The following is an 11896-nucleotide window of genomic DNA, read 5'->3' on the forward strand; positions in this document are numbered from 1 at the left end:
GAATGTCAGATGGTACGTGAGGGATTGACAACGAGGTTGGACGAGGTGATAGAGGTAATGGAGACGAAGGACCGGCAGGTGAGGACGCACATGGAAACGGTCAAGGTAGCCTTGGAGGACGAGCTTGAGGAGACGTACCGGGGAATAAAAGAGGTGAGGCACAAATTAGAAGAAGTGGAAGAAGGGGTGAGCGAAATTAAGAAGCGACGGAGAGGAGATAACAAGGAGATAAAAGAGGAGATAAAAGAATTGGTCCAAAGTCTGTGTTTGGATCGTGATGTGCTCATTAACCGGATGAGGGATTCGCAGGTGATGGAGGAGAAGCGAAGAGGAAGAGGACCCGGTGTAAGTGGTGACCAATATGGTCGTGCGTATGATGCGCCAGGGGATTTAAGAAGCTTGGGGGTCGAGATGGACCCGGGTGTTCGTGAGAGGCCGTTGGTGAAGTGTGCGACAGGTCTGGTGTGCGAAAGAGGAGGTGTGCGAGAAAGTCCGACTCTGGGGTGTGTGAGGAAAAAGTGCGTGCCAAGGAGTGAGGGTGCTGGCGAGAGTGAGTCGGTCGTAGCGCGTGTGCGAGGGGGCACATGGAAGCGCGGTGTGGTGAGTGTTACAGAGGATGTGACGGGAGAGTGTGCGCGAGGGAGGTGTGTGACGGACAGGTGCATGGGGAAAGAGTGCGCTGTCAAAGGCAAGGAAGAATGCACACCTGTGGTGAGTGTTACAGAGGATGTGACGGGAGAGTGTGCGCGAGGGAGGTGTGTGACGGACAGGTGCATGGGGAAAGAGTGCGCTGTCAAAGGCAAGGAAGAATGCACACCTGTGGTGAGTGTTACAGAGGGTGTGACGGGAGAGTGTGCGCGAGGAAGGTGTGTGACGGACAGGTGCATGGGGAAAGAGTGCGCTGTCAAAGGCAAGGAAGAATGCACAGCTGTGGTGAGTGTTACAGAGGGTGTAACGGGAGAGTGTGCGCGAGAAAGGTGTGTGACGGACAGGTGCATGAGGAAAGAGTGTGCTGTCAAGAGTAAGGGTGAGTGCGCTGTCAAGAATGGAGGTGAAAGTAGTGAGAGTGACATGGAGCGTGAGTTAGTTGTGACAGGTGAGCGAGGATGTACACCTGGGATGGAAGGATGCACACCTGGAATGGTAGAGCGTGAGTGGGAATGCACGCTGGAGTTGGTGGTGAGGCACGTGGTTGGGTGTGCGAATGAGAGCACACCTGTGATTGTCACAGAGGAGGTGACTGAGGAGGGGGCGCGAAGAGGTGTTTTGGTGAGGTGTGCGACCAACGAATGTGTGCCAAAGTGTTCGGTGGTCAGGTGTGTGACCAAGGCTGTGAGTGGAATGGGTGTACCGAGGTGTGTAAGGAACGGTACGAGGAGCATGGAAACGGCTGGATGTGTGAGCAAGGAACGGGCTGCGGGGTGTAAGCGTCCAGGTGAAGCATCGACGTTACACGGGTTAGAGGTTAGAGCGACTTTTAGCCGAAGCAGGCCCTCGGTGCGTGCCGGGCCTCGCTTTGAACGGCCGCGTCCAGGCTCCACTAGGCGGAGCTGGCAGCCCGATAGAAAGGGTCGTCATGGCGACCACGTTTTGTTGAGACGTGCCGGCAGGTCGAGATCGGGACATTGGATGGCTCCACGCCGAGGTGATGCATGGGATCTCGGCCCGGGTAAGCCCCCGTCCCTGCACCGAGTGCCGGACGCATCCAGCCGCAGGCACAAAACAACCAGCATCCATTGCTTGGCTTTACGAAGCCGGGCTTTGGACAGGGATTGGCGCACCGAGAGGTATTAGTGAGTCGACTGGGTGATGAGGTTAGTGTTTTGGACCCAAAATTGGAGAAAAACAAAATTTGATGATTGGCAAGGGATTGGCAGTAGTGATTGGCAGATGATGGGCAGTGATTGGCAAATTTTGTATTTGTTGAAATTTGATGTGCAAAATTGGTAGTGAGAGGCCCCCGATGTGGTGGGATGGCATCCTTGCCACCCTTCCCATGTGGGGGGGCAAAGGAGCAATAGCTTATGGGGTGTATGGCAGTGAAAACTAGCCCGGGTGGGTTAGGATATATCGTGTGTAGGGCCCTAGAAGAGATTGACATTAGGTGACGTTAAGTTTAGTTAGTGACTGATACCTGTAGTGGGGACGCAGGTAGATTAGTGTGGATGATAATGACGAGGGAGCGCAATAGTTTAAAGGGACGACTGGGAAGCGCAAGTTTCAGAAGGGAGTAGTTAGCTGAGATGATGCCGTGTTTGTGAGAATTGAACAGGTGTGATTGCACAGGTGTGCAACTGGACAGGTGTGTGGAGCAGTGTATGAGTAGTGAGTGTGTGGATCAGCGCGAATGCGCTTGGGGAGAGAAGGGTGCAGGTGGCACCAGGTGTGAGAGCACAGGGTGCAAGTACAGGTGTGTGGAGAGAGTTGGAGTAAGTGGTATGGAGTGGTGTGCGTGGTGCGAAGGTGTGGATGGGGGAAGAGTGGACCCCTTTCACGAGTACCCGGGGCGGGTAGTGTAAGTGTTAGGTAGAGGGTACAGGTAAATTGTGGTTGGATATTGGCATTTGTGGTGCGGTTGCAGAATGGTATGTGGATGGGTGCGTTGGTGTTGTGGAAATGGCTGGGCGTGTAGCCTGTTAGTGTGTGTAGTTGGTTTGGGCACTCCACCACTGTAAGGATGTCGGCCAGGTGAGGCCGCAGGTGGGCTCTGGGAGCCGGTAGTAGTTGTTGTGGATGGGGCCCGAGGATCCGGAGGACGGACCCGGGTAGCCCAGTGCCAGAGGGCACCATGGGGTGACAGAGCCAGGAGGGGCCTGCCCCAGTTAGATAGGTTAGGGTGAGGAGCTAGGTAAGCTCGGGTGGCAACTGCAGTGGTGGAGGTGTGCAGGTGGGTAGACCCACTGGGAGAGGTACACGCCACAACCCAGAAATTGTGCGAGGGCACCGGGAGATGAATCGGGGGAGTGAGACCCCAAATTGAAAAGCACCACAGTTTGGCCAATGGGAATTGGTTTTTAGAACCCATAGTGTAAGAGGGCCAATGGTTTGGCCGGAGAAAGACCCCGGGTAGTGTAAAGTGTGTTAAAGTCATTTAGGAGATAGTTAGGAGTGATGAACCTGTCGCACCATACGCAGCCACTTACCTGTGGTGATGATGATGACTCCACACCTGTGTTTTCTTTGTTTTGTGCAGGAAATGAGATTGCTGTGGATTTGTGAGACGCATCACGACGTGGATGAGACATTGGGGTGATTCCATCTCTCCCTCCCTAGGAGGGACTGATGATGAATTGGTAATGGCAAATTTTGATGTTGAGTTGAAAATGGCAAATTTTGATGAGAGTTGAAAATGGCAAATTTGATTGGTTAGGAGGGAGAGAAGACGAATTTGGTATATGGGAGGAACGGGGAAGACAGTAGGGATGTTTGTCGATTTGTAAAGTAGATGTTTATGGGTAGTGTTGTGTTTTGTGGATGCAGTAAGGGGTAAGGGAGGGGCCATGTAGGTTACCTGGTGGGGGGGGGCGTACGATAGGAACGTACCTGTCTCACCTGGTTCCCATGTGCCCCCAGTGTGCATCACCTTACATTGCGTGCACTTTTGCGCCCTTACCACCTTACTCACTTGTTTCTTCTTTTGTCTCCCACCTCCGAGGATCTGGCTTTGGGGTAGAGAGAGAGGAGAGAGAGGTGCTGGCTGCGCAGTTGTGGGCCTGCACTTTCGCTGTTTGCTGCCGACATCGATACACCATATGGACCGCAATGTTTGTGGCCACCCACAATGGACCGCAGTTCGTTTGCGGCCAAGCACCACCCGGGGATGGACCTATGGGTCAACGTGGCACCTATGCCATAAAGGTGAACCACTGTTAACTAACACCAAGTGCACCACAAGAAGAGCAAGAGACACCTGCAGGGTTAGGGGTTGTCGAATTTATTTTTATTCCAATGAACAATGGTGACTGCACCGATTGGTGGTGGGGTGGTGCTGTTGATGCTCGGGAAGGGTGCTCTGCACGTTATTAAAGGCCGTCGGCCACAGAGCACTCGTGGGTTGGTGTATCGATGTTGGCAAGCGCGCTCTCTCTATGCATAACATCTGCATGTGTTCCTCCAAAGACAGGTCCTGGATCGTAGTGTAGATATCAGCGTAATCTTGTAAATAATGCTCCCTACCGGCTGTATGTGTAGTTTGCGAATTCTTTCCGGATTCGGTTATCCTGTGGGTGTGTTTCTGTGAGGAGAAGGGTGCAACGTCGCAGGGGGACATATTTACTCATTTGTGAATATCTGTAAAACTGTCGCACTCAGGGTAGAGTTAATAGTAGAGGGAACTACATTGCGTGCCACACTAAAGTAGGTAAAAATTTATCGGGTCGGGACGCCCCGAGGGTAGAGAAGGGTGCAATGTTGCGAATATGGAATTTGGCCTCCATATCCGCTTGTAAATATTCCCCTATTTTCTCCAATACTCCCCAACTTTCCCCAATCCCCCATTCCCTAGTCCCATTGCATGTAAATAACAATCAGTAGAGCCGACCTTCCCCTTATTCCCCCATTAAATGTCGTGCCCAGGTCCACCGCACCACACGTAGCCAACTTTCGGACATCTTCCTAGTTATTCTTAATCTATGTCAGTTAAGGCCTCGTTTCCATTAATTATGACTCTTCGTTGCACCAGAATGTGATTATATGGCATCAGTAGTGAGTTTAGGACCTTTCCCATACCTCCTCCCATCTTCTTCCCCAAACAACAACAATAACAACAAATACAACAACAATTACAACAACAACAGAGGGGATGGCGGCGGAGCGGGGGAGGATGCGTCCTCACACCGGCTCGATTAGCTCCAGACCATGCGCTCCACGGGGTTACCCCGAAGGGGCTGGCTGTCAGCTCCTCGTCGGGGGCGGAGCCAGTAACCCCCCCCGCACGCACCCAATGAGAAGCAACGTGCCGATTCCACGAGGCGGAGCTAACGAGCCGAGGGCGTGTCACTCCCCGCCGGATATACGCGGCCACGCGCCGGATGTGAGGTGAGATTCGCCCCCAGCTGGAGAAAAGACGGACCTGCGAGCGCTGAAACAGATGCGCCTGAGTTTGGAGAGGCCTGAGAAAGAACGTCACCTCTGAGCGCTGCGACGAGACCTCCCCGCATCTCTGGACCGAACCGTGTACCCTGCTTTGAGCCAAGAGTGCACCTTGAGCCATCGCTATCTGCCTTTCCTAGCCATCAAACCCCGTGTGAGTCAGCGTTGTCCCGTTTATCTGTGGTCTGTCTAGGGTTAATATAAGAGTGTGTCTAAGTGCCTGTCTTTCTATGCTGTCCCTCTTGTAGTTGTAATCTAACCTTCCGCCTTAATATAACCTCCTCCGGAGGTCTTGAGAACTGAACCCCTGGTGTCGTATTGTGTCATTATAACCCAGCCGGGTGTCTTCTTTTTCTTATTGAGCCAGCGTAGCGCGACTCCGTCAACGTCGAGTATAGTCGGGTAATTTGTGCGGACACGACGGCCATTCCGCTCGGCCCACCTTAACATCAAAGTCGTGTCTGTAACAATATATATATATATATATACACACACAAAAACACAACCGGTCAAAAGTTTTAGAACACCTACATTTTTCCAGTTTTTATTGAAATTTAAGCAGTTTAATGTCTCAATGTACTCTGACATAAAGCATAGAACAAATAAACAATTGGAGATAAAAAAAGAAATCATAGAATCATTTTGTTTAACAAAATTGAATTAAAAATTTTGACTCGGCAAAGTGGCCACCTTTTGCAGATATAACTGCCGAACACACTCGTGGCATTCTTTCCACAATGGAAATCAAATATTGTTTGGGAAGTTCTTCCCAACACTGCTGCAGCAGTTCCCACAAATGTCTTGCACTTGTAGGTTGCTTTGCTTTCACCGTTCTGTCCAGTTCATCCCAAACCAGCTCGATGGGGTTTAAGTCTGGAGACTGTGCTGGACATTCCATGATTTGAGGCCTACCGTCTTGTTCTTTTCCTCGAAGGTAGTTTTGACATAGCCTGGAGGTGTGTTTGGGGTCATTATCTTGCTGTAGGATGAACCCCTCACCAACTAGGCGTATACCAGAGGGTATTGCATGGTGCTGCAAAATTTTGTGGTAGCCCTTTTGGTTCAGGGTGCCAGTCACTCTGTGCAAGTCGCTGACTCTTTGACATGTTTTGACATGTCGCAAACTTGACTTTGACTTGTCGCAAACTCCATGTTTGAAAGTTAGTGTCACACACTGAGGAACCATCCTTTCGCCTCCTCAACGGTGTACAAAAACCCTGCGTGATGAACCAAAGATTTCAAATTTAGATTAATCGGTCCATAAGACCTTCTTCCAGTCTTCAGTCGTCCACCGGTGGTGCTTCATGGCCCAGGCAAGCCTCTTTTTCTTATTTTGTCATCTTAGCAATGGCTTTCTTACTGCCACTCGACCTGTCAAACCTGCAGCTCGAAGTCTTCTCTTCACAGTTGAAACTGAGACTTGCTTACTTCGACCAGTGTTAAGCTGTGCTTGAAGCTGTTGTCCTGTGAGCCGCCTATCACGCAAGCTGTTGACTCTCAGAAACTTTGTCTTCTGATTCTGTTGTGGCTTTGGGTCTGCCAGACCTCTTCCTGTCAGAGTTTCCTCCAGTTTCCAATATACTACTGCCTGCAGTGAAATATTGTCCAAATAATGCTTCAGAGGGTGTAATAACAGTCTGTTCCAATACTGCTTTTATACAGACAGAGGGTTTGTGATCAAATAATCAGCAGAGGTTGGGACACCTGTCGGAATTGTTTGCATCAACTTTCAAGGCTTAATTTACTTACATTGCTGAAGAACAACTGTAAGTTGTTAACCTGTTACTTGTTCCCTGAAGAAGGCTTTTTTTTTTTACAATGTAACTGTGCAATTTACATTATTTTCCCGTTTTTGCTAACCTAAACTTTTTTTTTTAACCTCGACCAGTTTACTGCTTACCTTTGTACCATTTCAGGTTATTCACTGGACTTAAACTGCATAAATTTCAATAAAAACTGGAAAAATTGTGGTGTTTTAAAACTTTTGACCGGTAGTGCATATATATGTGTGTGTGTATGTATGTATATATATATATATATATATATATATATATATATATATATATATATATATATATATATATATATATATATATATATATGTATATATATATATATATATATATATATGTATATATATATATATATATATATATATATATATATATATATATATTGTTACGGTTTTCCGAAGCCCATTCCCTTACAAAGGGGAGATTAAGCCCCTTTTTCTCCTTGGGTCTTCAAAACCGCGAGACTGAGTCGCCACTTCCGGGCAGACGTGGAAAAGGGTTTCGGGACAATTTCGCACGTACCTTGAGTACCCACGCGGCAGCGGGGATTGAGTCTCGCACGAACCACGCGTAATTGCGTACGCCCGAGCGGATGGCGTACCACGTGACTCGTGCTGTTACCTTGCTATCGAACCCGATCAGAGCGATCTAATTCGTACCATGCGAGGTCAATGATGGAAAACACAAGACGGTCGAATCAGAAGGAAGAACAGATTTATTTCCACTAGGTGCAATGATTTGTTAGAAGAAGGGACACAGGGCAGAACTTAAACAGTCTTACTTATTACCCAGACAATGGGCCCACTTACACACACAGGGAGATGGAGGAAGAATGTTCGCGCGCCGAACATCTCAGATACAATTTCCGATGAGAAAGAACAACAATGTGTTAATTAATTTTTTTCATTCAAACACATACACACACACATGCACGCACGCACGCACGCACGCACGCACACACACACACACACACACACACACACACACACACACACACACACACCAATGATTTCACTCCAAGTTGTTGTAAAGACTTTTCAATCTTTATCTTGGATAGAGTCTCCTCTGAGACAAAAAATAATGATAAAAATTTAAGAAAAACCTCACCTCAACTTGAGTAATTGCTGAATCGATTTGATCTATTTGTAAATAGATCTCATTAAGGCAGCCATTATGTGTCGACTCCAATCCAAAATTATCCCATTCAAACTCTCCACAATTGATCGTTGTGTCCATGACAGGCAAAGAAATGGTAGAATATGATGCAATAAAGGAAGTGAGCCAAAACCCACTTCCTGTACTTCCTGTACTGGAAATTAAAATTCCTTGGGAGACATTATTTCATCACTTCAAACGAACATTTCAACTTGGGTTACATAAAAATGGATTAATATTCAAAACACTGTTTAAAACAACATCAATATAAAAAACATGTTTTAATTGGAGAACTCAGCAGCGCCATCTGGTGGGATGGGACAAAGCACTTCAGTATATATTTGATAATTGGGAAAATTGAAAATAAAAGTAAAAAATTTGAAAAATTGAAAAATTGAAAAATTGCAAATAAAATTTTTTTTTTTTTGAAAATTGAAAAAATAAAAAATTAGATAAAAATTTTTAAAAAATTAAAAATGAACCATGTTGAACCATAGTGGACCATGTTGAACCATAGTTGGGGGCACAGTGAGTCAGAATCAACATTTTCATACTACTTTTGTGTGCTGTGTGTCCAAATGAAGATGTCCAAATGTCACAGATATCCATGCCCGTGGGATTCCCACGGGTGGCCCCACTAGTCTTATAATAATAGAGTAAACGTATATGGTTATGTCGGTTTGAATGTATATTTATATGCGACCAAAACGTCTTCTTATTCTTCAAATATAATTAACACCCTCTTAATTTACGTTTAGACTGCTGAGACCCTTCAGAACTTTGACGACCCTTTAAGTCCCCCGAGACCCTAAAGATCACCAAGACCCCTGAAGACCTGCGACTGACACAATCTGTCAATTTCCTGACCCGGATCTCAGTCAACGGAGCATCTTCTCTTCTAGACTTGATTATGACTAACTTCCCTGCAAATGTCTGCTGCTCTTCTTCTGCTCCAATCGGCTCATCTGATCATGTGCTTGTTAAAGTGGACATATCTCTGACCATTTTCAGAGAGCCTCCTGGCATTTCACTCAGGCCAACTGGCACGGTCTTCAAGCAGCCATAAATCATCTGGACTGGTCTCCCATCTCTACCGCCTCTGACATCAACTCATTTTGGGAATTCTTCCAAAGTAAATTACTCTCTCATGCACAGATTTATCCCATCTCGTCTTCAGTTGTCATACCCTTCCTCCCGTCCATGGTACACATAATCTTGTGGTGAGGCTGTTGCCCAGAAACAACTTGCCTTCACCTCCGGGAAAGCAAATCCAACGGAAGGAAATCTCAGTTCCTTCCACCAAGCTCGGAACAAGTGTGTGTCTACCCTCAGGAGTGCCAGGATGCACTATCTCTCCACACTCAAGAATGAACTCTCAAACCTGTCTCCTTCCTCCAAATCCTGGTGGCGTCTGGTCAAATCCGTTTCTGGTGTTTGTTCCCCCTCCATCCCCTCCCTTACCTCAAATGGCCACACAGTTGACATCGCACGTGACAAAGCCGAATGCCTCAACTCTGTGTTTGCCTCAAAATCTTTAGTCCCAAACCCATCTCTCTCTGTTCCCACCTTTCCCAGTCGAACCCAACTGCTCCTGGACTCTGTGTCCTTCTCTCCTGACAAGGTGGAGGAGTTTTTGTCTAACCTCGACTCTGATTCTGCAACTGGACCAGACGGCATCAGCCCACGGGTCCTAAAATCCTGTTCTGCCGGTCTATCTCACTCTCTCTCTGTTCTTTTCACCCTCTCTTTTGCTCAAGGTCATCTGCCAGCATCCTGGAAATCAGCAAACATTACCGCTTTACACAAAAAGGTGCAAAAACAGATCCTTGCAACTACAGACCAATCAGCCTGCTCCCAATTATCAGCAAAGTCATGGAATCCATCATTGCTTCGGATATGAAATCTTTCCTCTTCTCCAATGGCTTGATCTCTGATCATCAATTTGGTTTCAGACCAGGTCACTCTACTCTGGACATGCTGCTTCTGCTGTCTCATCAATGGATGGAGGTCCTCAATGCCAAACAGGAAATCAGAGCTGTCTCCCTTGACATATCACGTGCCTTCGATACGGTCTGGCACCCAGGTCTGCTCACCAAACTCTCCTCCTATGGTATCCATGGAAATCTCCATGCATGGCTTGCGGACTTCCTCTCTGGTCGTAGTCAACGTGTGGCCCTGAATGGATTTCTCTCATCTCCCCTTCCTGTTCAGGCTGGAGTTCCCCAAGGCAGTGTTCTGGGCCCTGTGCTTTTTCTGGTCTTTATCAATGATCTCTCCGACTCTCTGGAAAATCCTCTCTATCTCTTTGCTGATGACTCCACACTCTGCCGCTCCATTCCTCTTCCCTCAGATCGGCAGTCTGCAGCCTCCTCACTCTCTGAAGACTTAGACAAAATCACAGAATGGTCAAACAAGTGGAACATGTTTTTCAATCCTGACAAATCTCACACTCTTACTATGTCTCTCCGAAACGATCGACTGGACAACCCTCCCATCTACTTTCTCAACAATCCTCTCCAAGAAGTTCTGTCGCTCAAGCTTTTGGGTCTCACTATCTGCCATGATCTTTCTTGGGAAAACCACATTTCCAAGCTGGCCTCCAAAGCCAGTCGCCGACTGGGCATCCTCCGTCGGGCGAAGTCCTTCCTCGGCACACCTGAGCTCCTCACCACATACAAGGCTTTCATCCGCAGCTCAATGGAATACTGTTCTCCCCTATGGGCCAGTGCTCCTGCCTCACACCTAGCTCGGCTTCACACTGTTGAAACCAAAGCTTTCAGAATTATTGGAATCTCCCGTGATGAAGCTATCTCTGAGGGCCTTTCACTCACTCACCGCAGGCAGGTAGGTGGTCTTTCTGTCTTCTACCGACTCCTCTCCGGCCTTGCACCCCCAGCTCTCTCTGTGCTCTGTCCCCCAAATATTCCTACAGGTCGCACAAGATCTGCCAGCAACCCTCTGATGGTTAAACTGCCGAAATCTCGGCTCTCTGCTCACCTTCACTCTTTCATTCCTCTTTTCTCCCGCCTCTGGAAAGAACTCCCTCACTCCCTTCAATCCCACTCCTCCCTCCAGGTCTTTAAAACAGCTGTTCACCACCATCTCTTATCTTCCCCCATCCAAAACGTTGATCTTTTCTACCCCCGCTAATTCACCCTAGATCCACCTTGTTTGAAATTCCAACTTCTTTCCTGGAAGTCCTGGCAGTGTCCATATGTTTTATACCTCTCCCACCCCCCCCCCCCCTTCCCATGCCCCCCCCCCCCCCCAAAGCCCTCGCCCTCTCTCAGATCTCTCGATGTCTCCATGTCTCTCGGTCCCTGCTCTCAAATGTTGTGTTTGTGTCCTTCCCCCTCTCTCCCCATCTTGTCTACCGCTCCCGATGTTATATGTTTTATGTGTCGGTTTGTCTTTCTGTGTGATTAATGTTCGCTCTTTCACGAGCCTCGCTCTTGTATACAAAAAGAAAAGAAAAAAAGCCGACCGCACATGAAAAAGCTGAATGCCTCAAATCTGTGTTTGCCTCAAAATCTTGTGTCCCAAACCCATCCCTCTCTGTACCCACCATACCCAGTCATAGCCAACTGCTCCTGGACTCCGTGTCCTTTCCTCCTGACAAGGTGGAAAGTTTCTGTCAACCCTCAACTGTGAGTCAGACCCTGGTTCTACTGGCCACACACCTTTTCTTATTAAATTTAACCATCTACTTACAATTAAACTTTATAAAGAAGGACATATAGTTAATATGGTAATTGATAAATGGGGGTGTGATAAGATCGTCCATGTATTTTTTTTTTTTTTTTTTTTTTTGTATACAAGATCGAGGCTCGTGAAAGAGCGAACATTAATCACACAGA

General features: G+C 47.6%; 1 protein-coding gene across 3 annotated transcripts in view; it reads right to left on the bottom strand.

The window, feature by feature from the left end:
• The window catches only part of LOC137434986 (uncharacterized), a 98914-nt gene extending 87910 nt beyond the window's left edge, over positions 1-11004 (bottom strand). For 2 of the 3 annotated variants that reach the window (XM_078784862.1, XM_078784861.1), the window contains exon 1: positions 7992-11004. The gene's annotated coding sequence lies outside the window, so the exon portion shown is untranslated. The remainder of the gene's footprint in view (positions 1-7991) is intronic. The other variant, XR_013624601.1, reaches the window with a different exon arrangement.
• Positions 11005-11896: the final 892 nt, after the last annotated feature.

This window comes from Myxine glutinosa, chromosome 9 (assembly GCF_964187855.1).
Source record: "Myxine glutinosa chromosome 9, kmMyxGlut1.1, whole genome shotgun sequence".
Lineage (NCBI taxonomy): Eukaryota > Metazoa > Chordata > Myxini > Myxiniformes > Myxinidae > Myxine > Myxine glutinosa.